A 17,517-nucleotide genomic window follows, 5' to 3' on the forward strand; every position below is an offset into this window, starting at 1 on the left:
GAAAGATGTGGCAATCTGCTTCTGTAAAGATTTACAGCCTTGGAAACCCCATGGGGCAGCTCTACTCTGTCTTATAGTGTCGCTATGAGTTGGAATTGACTCGATGGCAAGGGGTTGGTTGTTTTGGTTCAGTAAAAAGTCTGGGAATGTCACCTGCCCATGCCACTCTGCATTCAGAGCTGAATTTGGAGCATCAGTGATGGTGATAGGGAAAAGTGTTTATTTCGGAAGGGAATCTTAGGGGTCGTGGGGATATGTTTTCAGTACCTACCAAGTCCTTTCACATAGGCAGCTATCCTTGCCTCTACTCGGGAGGCTGAGCTTATTCATGCTGTGCTGTGGATGGATTATCACTAGAAGAAACAAGGATGGAGTCCTCCTGCCATAGAAATGACTAAATCGCAAAGAACTAAACAGCTTAGAAAGTGTGAAGACTCTTGAGAGAATAGGAGGGGTTGGACTTTCTATTAATCAGGTTTTAATGCAGAGACAGCTGTCCTGTTAATTCCCTTATTCAGGGACACATTTGTTGTGATATTAGCAAACAAAATCAGCAGTACCTCCCACCCTAACAACAAAAGCCTGATCCAATGCAAGTTTGTACATTTCTGTAAAAAATTGCAGTTGGATTCCAGGCACTTTAGATAATGGCTCTCTACTCACAGCAGATACCATGGCTATTCCAGGGGGCCAGATTTTGTTGGTTATCACTTTTCATGTAAATTCACAAGCTGGCTCAAACAATGGGGAATCCTCTTGTCATTCCTGGGTAGTAGCTCTGCTGAATGAGGACTTGGGAGTAGGAAAGCAAGTCTTCCAACTTCCCTCTGCTTTGGGATTTTCTCTTCTTGCAGGCTTTCCTGAGATTTTTGAGACAAACTTATGCCTTCTCAAAGACAAATAGCAAAATCTTGTTAGCTATTAAATCTTGTTAGCTGTTAGCTATAAAGCCAAAACAAACACATTGCTAACAAGTTGATTCCAACTCATAGCCACTCTATGGGACAGAGTAAAACTGCCCTACAGGGTTTTCAAGGCTGTAACCTTCATGGAAGCAGACTGTCACATCTTTCTCCCACGAAGTGACTGGTGGATTCGAACTGCCGACCTTTTTGTTAGCAAACGAGCACTTAACCACTGGGCCACCAGGATTCCCTTGTTAGCATAGACCCTAGATTTCATAATATGAACCCATTGCAAATTCTGAGAATTAGGTGTTACAGGAAAAGGGCTCCTACCTCTCCTGTAAGTGGTTATTTACATAGCCTTGAATAAAAATAGCTGTTCTTTATAGGGTTGCTAGGACTCCAAGGCACTGGGTGGGGTTATGAATCGGAATTGGCTCACAGTGCTTTTAGTTTATTCTTTATAGGAAATCCCCATGTGGTGGTTAATGCTCCAGACTGCTGACCGAAAGGTTGGAGATTCCAGTCTACCCTGAGGCACTTCGGAAGAAAGACCTGCTTATCTATTTCTGAAAAATCAGCCATTGAAAACACTATGGAGGACAGTTCTACTCTGACACACATGGGGCTGCCATAATTTGGAGTCAACTCAACGGCAACTTTTTAAAATTTTTTGTAGACTAGATGCCATGTACCCTTTACACCTATTACCTTTAATCAGCCCTTACAACAACCTTGCAAGGTAGGTATTAGCCCACGTTGCCTGGCCTGCTGAGACTAAGAGAAGTTAGAAACATAACCACTTTCATACTGCTCACTAGTAAGTACTTTGACTCCAAATTTCCAAAAACCTTTCCCTCTTTCCTATGAGCCATACTTCTCATTTGGTCCAATGTCATGGCTCAAGTCAGACAGACATGAGTTCAAGTCCCAGCTCCATTAGTCACTATATGAGTGACTGGGCAAATCATTGAAGCTCTCTGAGCCTGTTTCCTCTGCTGTAGTCATGATAAGCATGCTTTGTTGGAGCCCTGATGGTGCAGTGGTTAAGAGCTCGCCTGCTAACCAGAAGGTTGGTAGTTCAAATCTACCAGCTGCTCCTTAGAAACACTGTGGGGGCAGTTTTACTCTGTCCTATAGGGTTGCTGATTCAGAATTGACTCGATGGCAATGGGTTAGGTTTGCAGGTTTTGGGTGGTTGTTATGGGAATGGAATGAGATGAAACACTTTAACATCCCTAGTATATATGGTACTGGCACACTACATAGCACGGCAGAATCTCAACAAATGGTACTTTCCCGCTCTACCTTATTCATCTTTGTACCTGCCGGGTCAACTGAAACGACGTAGGTACTCAAGAAATATTTGTGGAATTAAATTCAAAAGATTCTTCATGGCCTTGTTTCATAAGGACATGGTGAAGCTGGACCGCCTCCAAAAGCTCCGTGGAAGAACAAAAGAAGTTTTGAAGCATGTCAGAGCTACTCACAGTTACAATCTTTAGGATGAAGCAGGAAGACAAGAATGATCCTAAAAATAACAATAGTACTAAAATGCTGAAGTAAAATTCCCTAGGTGGAGTGCTGTTGCTCTTCAAGAAATGGCAGCAATTGAAGATTGTCAAGTGCCCGAAGCACAAGGGACACGGAGTGTGATGAGCATGGCTCCTGGGCTCAGTGGATTGTTCAACAATGACTGGATTGGTTAAAGATGGTGTACTTTTGTAAGTGTATCATCAATTAAAAGTAGAGAAAAAATAAAATATAAGGTTTTTAGAATACATAACATGGGGTGGTGGAGGGAGCCCATCGTGTCCTTGCTAGGATGCAGGGAGTGGTTGCTGCGGTCCAGCTGGGAAGGGATTCAGGGGGGCGACTGTGTGGTTATGTGTATTGCTTGTCCGCAGCCAGTTCCATGCTGACCGATCATGACATTCTTTCCTGCCCCAGAGTCCTCTTTAGCACAGTCAGTTGAAATCAATCTGAGTTGGCATTTAAGATCCAACCACTTCTGTTCCTGGATTCAAACAGGAAGACTTGCATTTCTGCTTTGGTTGGAAGCAGATAGAGGCAGCTGGCAGAGACACCCAGAATCATGGAGTGGGTTTTCTGTCCCTTGCATATGAAAACTTGGCCAGGATACTCAGATATGTTTGCATCCCAGGATGAGCACAGCCTAGGGTTAAGCTGGGCCCTCTGTCCTCCTAGTATGTAGTTCTCAAACTTATAAAGTGATTCCACATGGGAAAAGAGGACTAAAGCTAACTTGGTCTTTGCTCTTCAAGGCCCACTTGCTCTTGAGTGTCTGGATAAATGCTCAGTAGCATTTTCCTGGGAGCCCCACATAACGGAGTCCACAGTTAGTTGGATGTGACCCTTCTATTCTGGGAAAATCCTGGGTGACTCATACAGTCTTCTGATTTGTTTCCTCACATACTTTCTAATTTTTGGTGGCAGGCTTACCTTTAGTGAAAGATGTTCCTGTAGGAAGCCTGCGTATGCTTTGGAATGTAGATGCATCCTTAAGGAGTACCTGCTATGGGGCCCTACAGTTTCAGACTATTTTCTTTCTTTGAAAATCTCTTAAAAAGTATTTTGCCACCTAGTTCTTAAACATTACATTTTTTAAAAAGCAATTTTTATTGTGGTTTAAGTGAAAGTTTACAAATCAAGTCAGTCTTTCACACAAAAACCCATATACACCTTGCTACACACTCCCAATTACTCTCCCCCAATGAGATAGCCTGCTCTCTCCCTCCACTCTCTCTTTTCGCGTCCTTTTCTCCAGCTTCTAACCCCCTCCACCCTCTCATCTCCCCACCAGGCAGGAGATGCCAACATAGTCTCAAGTGTCCACCTGATCCAAGAAACTCACTTCTCACCAGCATCCGTCTCCAACCCATTGTCCAGTCCAATCCATGTCTGAAGAGTTGGTTTCGGGAATGGTTCCTGTCCTGGGCCAACAGAAGGTCTGGGGGCCATGACCACCAGGGTCCTTCCAGTCTCAGTCAGACCATTAAGTCTGGTCTTATGAGAATTTGGGGTCTGCATTCCACTGCTCTCCTGCTCCCTCAGGGGTTCTCTGTTGTGTTCCCTGTCAGGGCAGTCATCGGTTGTAGCTGGGCACCACCTAGTTCTTCTGGTCTCAGGATGATGTAGTCACTGGTTCATGTGGCCCTTTCTGGCTCTTGGTGTTCTTCATTCTCCTTTGATGCAGGTGGGTTGAGACCAATTGATGCATCTTAGATAGCTGCTTGCTAGCGTTTAAGACCCCAGACGCTACTCTTCAAAGTGGGATGCAGAATGTTTTCTGAATAGATTTTATTATGCCAACTGACTTAGATGTCCCCCGAAACCGTGGTCCCCAGACCCCTGCCCCTGCTACACTGGCCTTCGAAGCATTCAGTTTATTTAGGAAACTTCTTTGCTTTTGGTTTAGACCAATTGTGCTGACCTCCCCTGTATTGTATGCTGTCTTTCCCTTCACCTAAAGTAGTTCTTACCTACTATCTAATCAGGGAATACCCCTCTGCCACCCTCCCTCCCTCCCCCTTCTCGTAACCACAAAAGAATGTTTTCTTCTCAGTTTAAACTATTTCTCAAGTTCTTATAATAGTGCTTATACAATATTTGTCCTTTTGCAACTGACTAATTTCACTCAGCATAATGCCTTCCAGGTTCCTCCATGTTATGAAATGTTTCACAGATTCCTCACTGTTCTTTATCGATGCGTAGTATTCCATTGTGTGACTATACCATAATTTATTTATCCATTCATCTGTTGATGGACACCTTGGTTGCTTCCATCTTTTGCTATTGTAAACAGTGTTGCAGTAAACATGAATGTGCATATATCTTTTCGTGTAAAGGCTCTTATTTCTCTAGGATATATTCCAAGGAGTGGGATTGCTGGATTGTATGGTAGTTCTATTTCTAACTTCTTAAGGAAGCGCCAAATTGATTTCCAAAGTAGTTGTACCATTTTACATTCCCACCAGCAGTGTATAAGTGTTCCAATCTCTCACAGCCTCTCCAACATTTATTATTTTGTGTTTTTTGGATCAATGTCAGCCTTGTTGGAGTGAGATGAAATCTCATTGTAGTTTTGATCTGCATTTCTCTAATGGCTAATGATTGTGAACATTTCCTCATATATCTGTTAGTTACCTGAATGTCTTCTTTAGTGAAGTGTCTGTTCATATCCTTTGCCCATTTTTTAATTGGGTTATTTGTCTTTTTGCAGTTGAGTTTTTGCAGTATCACGTAGATTTTAGGGATCAGGTGCTGATCAGAAATGTCATAGCTAAAAACTTTTTCCCAGTCTGTTGGTAGTCTTTTACTCTTTTGGTGAAGTCTTTGGAGGAGCCTAAGTGTTTGATTTTTAGGAGCTCCCAGTTATCTAGTTTTTCATCTACTTTCTTTATTATGTTTTCTATACTGTTTATGCCATGTATTAATAAGGTCTCCTAATGTTGTCCCTATTTTTTCTTCCATGATCTTTATCATTTTAGATTTTATATTAAGTCTTTGGTCCATTTTGAGTTAGTTTTTGTGCATGGAGTCAATAAGGTTCTTTTTCTTTTTTTTTTTTTAGCAAACAAATGTTTTATTTCTAGTGTACAACGTTCCCTTTAGACTCAACAGAGATCACAGAAGCAAAAACACGGAAGCTCCACCTAGCGTTTAGCCTACTAAGAGTTAACAAACACTGTTTATTAAGAATTCACAGTAATTGTTTGCAGAGCTTGCAGGTGCTAGGAAATCATGGTAACAAAATGCGGGATAATAAGGTGTTACATACATTTCTAAAAACGGCTAATATAATGCTGTGAAAGAGGAATCATTGTGAAAAAATTCCACTTTAAATCTGAATGACTGACAGTCTGCATGGAACATCTGGGCTGCTGCTTAGAACTGTTCGGCTTTGAAAACTTACAGCTAGCTAAAGCAATGAGACAGCAGAAAGCAGGGCTCGGGGTGCCGAGACCTGGGGACCCACTTCACTTCTCTGGGCTTCCATCTTCTCATAGTAAAATTGGACTTTATTGCATCTTAAAAAAAAAGCACAACAACAAAGGCTCCTTCTGTGTCTAATTCCTCTGATCCAAGGCATGTTCTTTTTAGTATTTGAAATAAAGTAACATGAACTCTAAACGAGACACCGTTTTTTAACAGCAGCAGATCCTACTTTGAGAATTATTCCTGGAACGACACCCAGGCTTTTCCCATCCTGTCTCATCAGCTGACACAACTCTCAGACAAGAAGGTATCCTTCCCATCAGACAATGCCAAAGCATAAAAATCTGCAGCATCATTTAGGAGGTTCTTGTAATGCCTAATAATTATTTAAAATAAAGACATACAAGAGATACTAACAAGTCAATGTTAAAGGAGTCTTTTAGGTCTGTTTTGTGGTGCGAAATGGGAAAAATCCTTTACTTTTTGCTCATCTTTAGATTGACTATTTCTCCCTGCAGGAAGAATATCGCACTTAATTCCTAACAAGGTGTTCAGATTAGTAAATCTCCTGTAATTTGGGGGCGCTTGGGATTGATACCTTGTGTTAGTGTGGCATCACCTGTCACAGGTGGAAGAAAATGACACTGCTGGAGAGCTGTACAGACCTTCTCCTTAATGCTGCTCCTGAGCTGAAGACACCGCGCCCCCCGGACTTAGGTTTCTGTTAGGACACAGGGTTAATATTGGGGTACGTACGGTGTAGTAACTTTCATAAGATGGCTAAATTTCACATTTTCTTGCTAAAATTATGAATTTTACTGTACGGAACAGTTTGTCAAGTTTTCCCACTGACCCCAAAGACGGAAGACTATAAAAAACATGTTCTGTCAAGTCAATTCCTACTCACAGCTACTCTAAAAGACAGAGAGCTGCCCCAATGGTTTAACAGTTTCCATGGAAACAGACTGCCACATCTTTCTCCCACAGAGCGGCCACTCGGTTCAAATCACCGACCTTTCGGTTATCAGTTCAGTGCTTTCACCACTGCACCACTTGGGTTCCTTTTTAAAGCCTATCTATGTACAGCACTAAAAAAAAAAAAAAAACCCAAAAAACAACATTATGCTGGTAAAAATGCCTAAAACTTATTAGTTCTAGTCCCTTTTCCTCCTATAGTATACTGGTAAAATGTCTAATAAATGAGACCCAATACTCATCTGGACTACCTGTTGCTGTGAGGTGCTGTCAAGTCAGTTCCCACTCATAGTGACCCTATGGGCAACAGAAGGAAACACTGCCTGGCCCTGCGCCATCCTCACAGCCCTTGTTATGCTTGAGCCCATTGTTGTAGCCACTGTGTCAATCTATCTTGTTGAGGGTCTTCCTCTTTTTTGCTGACCCTCTGCTTTACTAAGGATGATGTCCTTCTCCAGGGACTGATTCCTCCTGATAACATGTCCAAACCATGAGAAATGTAGTCTCACTATCCTTGCTTCTAAGGAGCATTCTGGCCGCACTTCTTCCAAGACAGATTTGTTCGTTCTTTTGGCAGTCCATGGTATGTTCAATATTCTTCGCCACCACCACAATTCAAAGGTGTCAATTCTTCTTCACTCTTCCTTATTCATCATCTAGCTTTCACATGCATATGAGGCGATTTTGAAATACCATGGCTTTGTTCAGGTGCACCTTAGTCTTCAAGATGACATCTTTGCTTTTCAACACTTTAAAAAGGTCTTTTGCAGCCGATTTGCCCAATGCAATGTCTTTTTTTGTGTGTGTGCTTTAAGTGGAAGTTTACAGCTCAAGTTAGTTTCTCATAAAAAATTTATATACATATCATTATGAGGCCCTAGTTGCTCCCCCTACAATGTGACAGCACACTCCTCCTTTCCATCCTGGACTTCCTGTGTCCATTCAACCAGTTCCTGTTCCTTTCTGCCTTCTCATTTCGCCTGGGGACAGGAGCTGCCCATTTAGTCTCATTTACCTACTTGAGCTAAGCAGCACACTCTTCACGAGTATCATTTTATATCTTACAGTCCAGTCTAATCTTTGTCTGAAAAGCCAGCTTTGGAAATGATTTTAGTTCCGGGTTAGCAGGGTGCAAAGCGTCTTTTGATTTCTTGACTGCTGCTTCCATGGGTTTTGATCGTGGATTCAAGTAAAACGAAATCTTGACAACTTCAATCTTTTCTCCATTTATCATGATGGTGCTTACCGGTCCAGTTTTGAGGATTTTTGCTTTATGTTGAAGTGTGATCCATACTAAAGACTGTGGTCTTTGATCTTCATCATTAAGTGCTGTAAGTTCTCTTCAGTTTCAGCAAGCAAGGTTGTGTCATCCGCACATTGCAGGCTGTTAATGGGCCTTCCTCCAATCCTGATGCCCCGTTCTTCTTCATATAGTCCAGCTTCTCAGATTATTTGCTCAGCATACAGATTGAATAAATACGGTGAAAGGATACAGCTCTGACACACACCTTTCCTGACTTTAAACCATGCAATATCTCCCTGTTCTGTCTGAATGATGGCCTCTTGGTCTATGTAAAGGTTCCTCATGAGCACAATTAAGTGTTCTGGAATTTCCATTCTTCACAATGTTATCCACAATTTGTTATGATCTACACAGTCCAATGCCTTTGCACAGTCAATAAAACACAGGTAAACATCTTTCTGGTATTCTCTGCTTTCAGCCAGGATCCATCTGACAGTAGCAATGATATCCCTGGTCCCAAGTCTTCTTCTGAATCCAGCTTGAATTTCTGGCAGTTCCCTGTTGATATACTGCCGCAGCCTCTTTCGAATGATCTTCGGCAAAATTTTGCTTGCAAGTGATATTAATGATACTGTTCAACAATTTCCCCATCTGGTGGGATCACTTTTCTTGGGAATAGGCATAAATATGGATCTCTTCCAGTCAGCTGGCCAGGTAACCATCTTCCAAATTTTTTGGCGTAGATGAGTGAGCGCTTCCAGGGCTGCATTCATTCGCTGAAACATCTCATTTGGTATTCCGTCACTTCCTGAAGCCTTGTTTTTTGCCATTGCCTTCTGTTCAGCTTGGACTTCTTCCTTCAGTACCATCGGTTCCTGATCATATGCTACCTTCTGAAATGTTTGAACGTTGACCAATTCTTTTTGGTATAATGACTCTTTGTACTCCTTCAATCTTCTTGTAATGCTTCCTCCATTGTATAATATTTTTCCCGTAGGATTCTTCAATATTGCAACTCAAGGTTTGGATTTTTTCTTTAGTTCTTTCATTTTGAGAAATGCCGAGCGTATTCTTCCGTTTTGGTTTTCTACCTCCAGGTCTTCGTACACGTCATTATGCAAATGGTTAACATACCTGGCTGCTAACCAAAAGGTATGAGGTTTGAGTCTACCAAGATGCCTTGGAAGAAAGGCTTGGCAATCTACTTTTGAAAAACCAGCCAGCAAATACTCAATGGAGCACAGTTCTACTCTGACATGCATGGGGTTGCCATGACTCAGAATTGACTCAAGGGCAACTAGTTTATTGTTTATTTTTAGACTTGACAATGAAACAAGTGGACCTTGATTGGATCATCTCTGTGGCAACTGGTTAATACCCATCCGAAACCCTGGTGGCACAGTGGTTAAGGACTACGGCTGCTAACCAGAGGCCAGTAGTTCGAATCTGCCAGGCGCTCCCTGGAAACTTTATGGGGCAGTTCTACTCTGGGTTCTATAGGGTTGCTGAGTCGGAATCGGCTCGACAGCAGTTGGTTCTCTGGGTGGGTATAGTTCAATGAAGGCATATACGACCGGCTAGGGCTAGCTTAGCTATTCCCTGTCAAGTCCTCTGGTTCCGTCCCTACAGACAGACTGATGAGAAACCAGTGTTGTTAGACTACATTAGGCTGTGACTTCACTTCTTTAAGATTTACTATTACCGTCTCTCTCATATTTTGTATTTTTCTTAAATCCTAAAGCAATGTCATCCCACCTAAAGACTCTCTCTTGCTTTAGTTCAAGGAAAAATGAACCTCTACAGATAAGTTTGTGTTTTCTTTTGCAAAAAGCAAAAACTGTTGCATTTGTTTTAGCAGGCAGAAAATTTAGAACCAAATTTGTCATCCAAGATTTACTTGCTAACCTGAGGGGTCTGAAACCAGGTACTTCTGTGCTATTTTAACTGTAGTGTCTTCATTAAAGGCTTTGTATTCTGTAAGCCTCTTCAAGCCCTTTACAGCGGTTTTCATCCCAAGGGTATGTACAGTTCTGGTAATGTTGCAGACTAAAGGATTATTGATGCACATGTTACTGTGGCAGAAGAAAGTGGTGCTTGTGCAGAGAGGTTCCACAAAGGATGTAAACAGCATCCTAAACCTGCTGAGCCGGCTGCCCTCCTCTGCCCACCTCCGGATCACTCCAACTCCTGTTTTAAGCATCACATCATCGGCCACGGTGCTGCAAAACTTGGCTTTCAGGTTCTCAATAGAACTGCTTCTATCATAGACTGCCACGAAGTTTCTTTTGCATTCATTTGAGTGCTCCATTTGATAATCTAGGAACCTCAAATAAATCTTTGCTTTTGGGGTAGCTTTAATTGTCCATATGCAATCAACGGCTTGGCCAGGTTTTGTTTTTTCTTCTTGTTCTACCTGACTAGAATGCACTGTTCCATCAGCTCCTGAGAGCTCAAACTGGCAGTCTGGGATGGAGTTTAAAATACCTCCTAGGTAAGTGAACTCTGGATCTGGAATAAACGAATATTTTGCTTGAAAACCCAGTCCTTCTGGTTCTTCATCGGAACTGAACTTAATCCACATGAATCTCCCCGTTGATCTAATTAACGGGCTGCTTTTCACGTCACAGTAACGACCTATAAGCAGAGAGAAACCATATGGCCCGTCTCAAACTTCCAAGTGATCAAACCGACATTCAAATGATGGTTCTATATAATAATGTTCATCAAAGGTCAACTCTATTCTTTGCCGTGGAGCAGCTTCCAAAATATACATTCCTTATTTGGTGCATATGAGTCCGGATAATTTGGGGACCCAAAGTGACCTCCGTTGCTGGTTCGAACCCAAATGCCACACTCTGTTGCAGGAACATGTTTGATTCCAATATTCTGTCCATCTTGGGTCTTTTGGGCCACGGCAATCCCTTCTACTACCAGGAGTGTAACTAACAACACTTTGAGGACCGGACGCAGCGGCTCCAGGGCCACGGTGCTGGCCGGCTTGGCGCTTCTCGGGGGCTGAGGCGGCGGCAAGGAGGCGACGCGGTGTTCAAGGCCCCGCGCGGCGCTAGCCCCGCTGCGTCCCGATCGCCGGCCACCAGGCTCCGTCCCCGCGGGGTAGGGCTCCGGTCCTGCGGCCCGCCATGGCCGAGCCCCCCGACGGCGCTCCGTCCCATGGACCGCCCCGAGGGGCGAGGATGCGAGGGCGGGGACCGGCAGGGACCGGCGCGGGTCGCCCCGGTACGCGGCTCGCCGAGCCGCCGGCTGCGGTCGTGGCGCGGGCTCCGCGGAAGTCAATGAAGTTCATTTTTGATGCTCTTCATTTCTTCCTGAAGATTCTAATTTCCATCTGGTATCATTTCCCTTCAGCCTGAAGAACTTCCTTTAGCATTTTTTTTGTAGTGCAAATCTGCTGGTGATGAATTCTCATGGTTTTCTTTGACCTGAAAACGATATTTTGCATTCATTCTTTAAGGATATTTACACAGGATTTAGAATTCTGGGTTGACAGTTTTTGTTTTTTTTCTTTCAGTACCTTAAAGATATCACACCATCGTCTTTTGGCCTTCATTGTTTCTTTTCAATACTGTCCTACAAATCCGTGAGGCTTTGTTTTTGTTGAACTTCTTTTTCTCTGTTCTTGGATAATTTTTATTGATCTTCCAGTTATGGATGGTTTTCTCTATAATTTCCAGTCTGCTTTTAAGTTTGTACAATATGTTTTGTATTTCCGTTAAAGTTTTTCTATTTCCCTGCTGAGAATATTTTCTTTTATGTCTTTGACACAGTTCCAACATCTGGGCTATCTTGGGGTTAGTTTCCACTTACTGTCTTTTCTCTTAAAATTTGGTCACATTTACTTTTCATGTGAAAGGCAAATACTTTTGGGTTGTGTCCTAGACATTATAAATATTATGTTGTAGAGACTCTGGGTTCTATTATATTCTTCCAGAGTGTTGATATATTAGTTTGCCTGCTTTAGTAGACAATTAACTTGCTTGTACTCATACTGGAAATTCTGTCTGTGGGGGACATCTCAAATCTCCATTCAGTTCTTTTATCCTAAGCTGGCTGTGTGCAGTCAGCCCTGTTCTTGGAACCATCCTCCTCGGGGGGCTCTGTCTTGGCAAGGAGATTTTATTTTTGTATACTCTGTAATGCAAGTATTTGATTGGGTATGATTTTAAAGGGGGAAAAGTCCACACTGAGAAATATAAATATATATATAGCTATCATGTGCTGTAGAATTTTACCGTTTTTACACTCATGTATTACATACTTGCGCCAGCCTTTAGAAACAGCACAATTGTATCAGTAGGAATACATTCAACTTCTAGTATCAGAAAATCCAGCCATTGTGAAATTTATTGGTTTCATATAACAGGAAGTCTGAATCTTTGGATAGTGGGCACCAGTTGCTCTCTGACCATTTTTCCATGTGCCTCCAGAACACAGCCTCTCAACCATGACTGAATCACTTGGTGTCTTAGTCATCTAGTGCTGCCATGACAGAGATACCACAAACGGATGACTTTAACAAAGAGAAATTTATTTTCTCACAGTCTAGTAGGTTACAAGTCCAAATTCAGGGTGTCGGCTCCAGGGGAAGGCTTTCTCTCTCTGTTGGCTCTGGAGGAAGATTCCTTGTCCTCAAACTTCCCCTGGCTGAGGAGCTTCTCAGGCACAGGGACCCCGTGTCTAAAGGATGCCCTCTGCTCCCAGTGCTGTCTTCTTGGTGCTATGAGGTCCCCAACTCTCTGCTTGCTTCTGTTTCCTTTTATCTCTTGAGAGGTAAAAGGTGGTGCAGGCCACACCCCAGGGAAATTCCCTTTTGAATCAGGGAGGTGACCTGAGTAATCCTTTTAACCACAGGCAGAGATTATGGTTTATAACACATGGAAAAGTCACAAAATGGAAGACAACTACACAGAGCCTAACCAAGTTGACACATATTTTGGGGGGACACAATTCAATGCATTACACTTGAGGTGCTTCAAAATATCGCACTGCCCAGGCCACAACCCAGGCCAATTAAATCAGAATCTCTGAGGCCCAGAGCTGGGCATCAGTATTTAACAATCTCTGCAGATGATTCTAGTGGCTCAGAACCTTGGTCTTGCCTTCACACAGATTGCTAACACTTTCCATCACTGTTTTAATAACTGTTAGCTTCTGGTCTTGGCTCAGAGACTTGACAGGGTAAGGCACCTTTGATTTTCTTGATCATTCTGGCTTGGTCACGTGACCTGCAGTTCCACGCATTATGTCTGCATTCCAGGTGGGAAGAAGGAGGAAGGGAAGAGTAGTGCTCAGACTTCCACTCACACCTCAGTGGCTGTGATTGTATCATGTGACATCTGCTAGCTGCAAAGGTGGCTGCAGAAGTGGCTATTTGAGCTTTTCCAGTAGAAGCAAGAACAGAGGTGGTTGGGAATGCATACGGTGTGAGACAACATACAAAAAGTTTATTGTTATTCTAAACATAAAAATTACATGCCTGTTATAGAAAATTTAGAAAAACAGAAAGAGAAACTCACCCCAGTCCCAGCACTTAAAGGCAATAACTGCTAACATTTTGATGTATTTCCTTCCAGTTTTTTGTCTGTTTTTTTCTACAGTTCAGATCATATTGTATTTACACAGATGAGCTTTACCTTTTAATGTATCATAAAAGGATAAGCATTTCTCCATCTATTACAAAGACTTCGTAAATATCGTTTTTATTGTCTGCATCATATTTCATTATGTTACTGTATTATAGTTTAATTTCTATTAGAATTGAGTTTTCTTTCTCTTTTTCTAACTTTACAGAGTTAAAAACAACCGTGTACTAGACATTTTTGTGCCAACGGCCTTTTCTGGAATCAGGATGATTTTCTTTGGGCACTTTCTCAGGAATGGGACTGCTGAGTAGCAGAGAATGAATGGGTGAATTCTTGGTGGATGTTGCCAAGGAGACCACTAGGTTCATTCTGACTCCACCTCTACAGGAACTCTTCATTGAGGTCTCTCTGCTTCATTAGCTGTGGCCCTCTGTAGATGGATGGGAACTGGTTTGTCTGCCCAAAAGCTACTGATGGGAGGATTCTGCCAGCCCTTATAAGAAGACAGTCACATATGTTCACTGCTGACTTTCAAAATATCTCCACCCACATTCTGACCACTTCTTCCTCTCCCACACCCAGCCCTCAATATGTTTGTTTGCAATTGGGCATTTTTGTTACTCTCCCTGTCTCTCAGTTATGACTTAACTTCTAAGACTTGGGCAAACACTCTCAAGCAGTAGAAGGGGCTTAGTGGTTGGCTGAGCAGTTTGTGCCCCGTTGTGGTATTTTATCCACCCTTCAGCCAGATTCCATCTTCTTACCAGAGGTATTGCCATGGCAACTGACCTCCTTTGGGTAATAAGTATGGGTGGCAAAGTCTTACCTCCTTAATATGTTTGATATTGTACCTTTCAAAAAATTCTTTGGGGAAATTCAAGTTGGCCTGTTAAACAAAATTAACAAGATTTTTATTGTCAACAAGGGCTAAGGCGGCAGCTTTGGTAAGAACCTGAAACTAGCACAAGCAGGTCACATCCAAGTCCACTTGAGACAAGGAGGAATGGGAAGCTTTGTGATGGCTGGTGGAAACAAATTCAGATCCCAGACGCTGTTTGGGATGAAATGAGCTCTCACTCAATGAGGTTTAGGTCATTTTTGGCTATTTCTCCTGCAGAGAGTATACTTTGGGGGCCCTGAGGCTCTCCCTGCCCTCTGTGTTATATCATCCCTACAGTCCTCTTCAGCCTGGAAGGCCTCACGCTAAGAGCTTCGCATAGGCTGAGCATGTCAGCTTAGGAGGGATCAACTGGCCTGATTTCCTCTCCCCAACCCTGGCTTCTGACTATCCACCACTTAAAGTAGATTTGTCCTTGTTTGGCATTATTTTTTGAAACTTGGGGATTACAAATGGAAGTTTTACAGTTAATCGCTTTTTGAGTTCACAGGAAATATTTCTTTTTCCTTTAAGTAAATTTACAGTGAGTTTCTCCCTCTTTCCCTCCTTATGTCCCTGCTTTCCTCTTTTCTTCCTTCTTTCCTCACTCTCGCCCTTCCTCCTTCTGTCTTTTCCTTCCTTTCTTCATAAATACATATACATCTGTATATGTGTATATATATGTATATACATACGTGTCTACATATGTGTATGTTTATTTTTTGTGTTTAATGGGATTCACTCTGGCATGGTGGAAAGAGATGGGGCATGAGTCAGACAAACAATGAGTCAGGCATATGGTGACCAGCTGTCCTGGTTTTCTCCAGTTGAGGGGTTTCCTGGGTCATGAAACTTTCAGTGCTAAAACTGGGACAGTCATGGGAAAACCAGGTTGGTTGGTCATCTTCCTTGGGCAAGACATTTAACCTCTGTGAGCCTTGGACTCTTCATATGTGAAATGGGGCTACTAATGCCTGTCTCATGGGTAGTTTTGAGGACTGGAGGATTGGAGATAATATACAAAAGGGGCTTGAAACTATGACTGGGATCTAGTAGATTCCCAATATTTGATAATGATGTTAATAATAACCTGTACTTTTTTAAGGTTCAAAGTTATCTTTCGTTATCATCCATCCCTGCCATCAACGCTGCTCTCTTCATCTCTAATATCTGGCCAGGAGAGGGGCAGTTTTATTTTGTTTTCTTTATTTCTATGTAGGTCTAGGTTTCTGAAGACTTGCTTTGTCATTCAATTAAAAAAAAAAAAGTTTAATGAATTTTGCCTGATTCCTAACATCTCTGAGTAGAGCCCAAGGATAATACACTGTTAAATATATTGTTGTAGTTGTTAGGTGCCGTGGAGTGGGTTCTGACTCATAGCAACCCTGTATACAACAAAACGGAACACTGCCCAGTCCTGTGCCATCAACACAACGTTGCTATGTTTGAGCCCATTGTCACAGCCGCAGTGTCAATCCATTTTGTTGAGGATCTTACTCTTTTTCTCTGACCTTCTACTTTACCAAGCATGATGTCCTTCTCCAGGGACTAGTCCCTCCTGATAGCATGTCCAAAGTATGTGAAACAAAGTGAGATTATCTTTCGACACCCCAAGAACCTCACTGAGACCTAAAAAGTCCTCCTCTTTAGATAACAAATATTCTGTGCATAGTTCTTACCAAGTTCTTCTTTACCAAATGCAGGTCTGATGCTTTCTAGGTGATGAATGTTTGGGGCTGAGGGTCTGCTCTGAGTCTTTACCCACACAGGGGGAATGGAGGCCCAGACCACCTGCCAGCATTAGGCCACCCTCTCCAAAGCAAGCCCCATCCTTGCTCTGTGTGGTTGGCACTTCTGGCTGGAAAAAGAGTTAGGAACTGGAGAGGCTAGTGGGGTAGAATTGAGGACTTGAGTCTTGTGGAAGAAGCCAGAAGTAAACCTGGATATGGACGCCAGTCCTTGTTCTGGCTCCACCTGAGTTGCCTGAGCAAGGATCCTGACTTTGTCATTACTTCCTTGTGTCCTTTCCCACAAGTAGGAGTCTGGGCCTCTGTTCCCCCATCTTCAGAGGTGAATGGAGGTAATCCAATCTAGAAATGGGTGTCAAAGAGTCTCCAAAGGGGAAGAAAAATGAGAACAATACAGTGTGAGGTCAGTTTCTGGGCACATGACCATTTTACTTTATTGGTTCAGAGTAAACAGAGTGCTTTACTCAGCAATGGCCTGTCAGCTTACCCCTTCAGTGCTACCTGAGATGATCAGGTCTCCAGGTAACAGGCTGTCCCTGCCCTTGTGCACTTCATGCCTGGGTGTTATTTTCTAGTTTTCTGATTCTCCCTTCAGTTTTTAGTCTTATTTTATTTTCTAGATGTAAGTGAAGATATTCTCATTGAGGAAAAATTGGAAAGTACTGAAAAAGAAAAAAAAAATCATTATGTCTCTAACCAGAAGCAACCACTTAAAAGATACCTTGGAATATATTTCATTCCAGGGAAGTTTTCAATGTACTATTTAATACAGTTAAGATTATAAAAAATCTTAATAATATTAATGACTACATATTATTTATGTATAAACTATTATTTAATCAATCCTCCTCCTGTTGGCCCCCACGCATCTGTCAGTTTGTTGTCCTGTGGGGGCTTGCATGTTGCTGTGATGCTGGAAGCTATGCCACCGGTATTCAGATACCAGCAGGGTCACCCATGGAGGACAGGTTTCAGCTGAGCTTCCAGACTAAGACAGACTAGGAAGAAGAGCCTGGCAGTCTACTTCTGAAAAGCATTAGCCAGTGAAAATCTTATGAATAGCAGCAGAACATTGTCTGATATAGTGCTAGAAGATGAGCCCCCAGGTTGGAAGGCACTCAAAAGATGACTGAGGAAGAACTGCCTCCTCAAAGTATAGCTGACCTTAATGACATGGATGGAGTAAAGCTTTTGGGACCTTCATTTGCTG

At 42.5% G+C, this 17,517-nt stretch overlaps 1 pseudogene; it reads right to left on the reverse strand.

The window, feature by feature from the left end:
- Positions 1 to 9,959: 9,959 nt before the first annotated feature.
- LOC100660623 (neuropilin and tolloid-like protein 2) lies at positions 9,960 to 11,650 on the reverse strand (annotated as a pseudogene).
- Positions 11,651 to 17,517: the final 5,867 nt, after the last annotated feature.

This window comes from Loxodonta africana, chromosome 26, assembly GCF_030014295.1.
Source record: "Loxodonta africana isolate mLoxAfr1 chromosome 26, mLoxAfr1.hap2, whole genome shotgun sequence".
Taxonomy (NCBI): domain Eukaryota; kingdom Metazoa; phylum Chordata; class Mammalia; order Proboscidea; family Elephantidae; genus Loxodonta; species Loxodonta africana.